Genomic DNA, 1795 nt, shown 5'->3' with positions numbered 1-1795 from the left:
TCCTAGGACTCTGATTCTCTCTAGATCTATTTTGAGGTCCCTTGCCACTGTTTATTGTTGCCTGTTGGCGTGGTACAGCTGATCTTTCAGCTCACTGATTCTCTCTTCTGCTGTGGTGATTCTACTGTTGAGGGCACAGACTGAGTTTTTCATTTCATCTATGGAATCTTTTATTCGTGACGTTTCTGCTCTCATTTCTTCCCATAATTTGGCAATTTTTTCTGTCATGTTATTGGATATCTGTCTGACTGTTTCATTGAGTTGATTAAACATCTTCATGACTTCGTATCTGAATTCTTTGTCAGAGAGTTCCCTTAGGTGAGCAGTATCGACAGAGGCTTCTGGATTCTTTTCATTGTCCTCCCATGTGATTGGGATTTGCGTTGTTTCTTCATGTTGGTGTGTAGGTTTGGGGACTAGGTCCTTGGTATGGCTAAACTCTCTGCGGCCGTGTGAGCTTTGGCCTGCTGAAAAATAGGCCACACCCACTTCTACGGAAGCCACGCCCACTACTGAAAAGACCACTCCCTCACGGGTACCTGGTGAATGGGGGGGGGGGGCGGAGGGGGGGTTAGGGGGATTAAAGACTGGGTAGGAGAGAAGACCAGCACAGCTTGTCTGAGAGGATGCCTGGGGGCTGCAGGGAGAAATCCAAGTCCCGGGTTTGAGTACCGGCGGATGAACTGACCTGGGTTTGGGAGAAGATCAGCACAGCTTGGGGGGCGAAGAGGAGGCCAAATTCTTATATCTAAATAAGTAAAAGTAAAGGCCCTCCTGTTGATCATCGATTTGCTCGAGCGGGCCCAGTAACGTCTCCATTGGAGACTTTGTTGTTACTGTGTCTGGCATATCGAATACTCTCGGTAGCTTGCCGGGCTCTCCGAGAGGGGTGGAGGAATCGAACTCGGGTCGGCCATGTTGGCTGCATGCAAGGCAAATGCCCTACCGCTGTGCTATCGCTAAATGATTACTTGAAATTTTCTCTTGGAAACTTAAAATGCATCTTAATTTCTAAAACTCAAATTTATCTTTTTGTTTCATTGGTATTTTAGCTATTTATTTTATTATATATTCTTTATTGGCTCTTGTCTTGTCTACTTCTCCTCTTTAAGATAAGGTATTGTTAGAACATATGGACTAATATGAAACCATGACTCAGTAATCTGAAAGTAATATTCTGTAAAAAATATAAACTGTCTTCTGAGGTCAGAAAGACAGTTCAAAGGAATAAACACAGGCTTTGCATGCAAGAGACCCAGGTTTGATCTCTGACACTGCATATGGTTCCCTGAGCACTGCCAGGAGTGACCCTGAGCACTGAGCCACGAGTAGTCCCTGGGCATTGTTGAGTGTGGCCGAAAAACAAAACCAATGAAAAACAGAAACCAAAAACAGCAGAACACTGTGTTGAGTCATTTCTCACAACAGCATACTTCTATGAGAATGAACAACATGGGTAAAGAATCTATTTCAACAGCATGTTGGGAAACAGCAGAGTAAATTTTCATGAAGTTCTTTGTAAGTTGTTTTGACCTTCCTTAAATTATCAAAAAAATGCACATTTGCTTATCAATTCCATTTTTCCTCTATTCTTCCACGCCTAAATAAATAGTATCAGAAACCTCCCTGCTGGTCAAGATAATACCTAGAAATCATTCTTTATTCTCCCGTCACTGAACTGTCACATCCAATCTACCAATAAGTTCTACTTCCTGTTTCCAAATGTATTCCCAATATGTCCACTTCTTTCATTTTACTACCTCCATTCTAGTTATCACTTGTACAATTTCAACTA

This window comes from Sorex fumeus, unplaced genomic scaffold (genome assembly GCF_029834395.1).
Source record: "Sorex fumeus unplaced genomic scaffold, SorFum_2.1 ptg000131l, whole genome shotgun sequence".
Lineage (NCBI taxonomy): Eukaryota > Metazoa > Chordata > Mammalia > Eulipotyphla > Soricidae > Sorex > Sorex fumeus.
The sequence above is the reverse complement of the archived record's forward strand: the minus strand, read 5'-3'. Positions refer to the sequence as shown.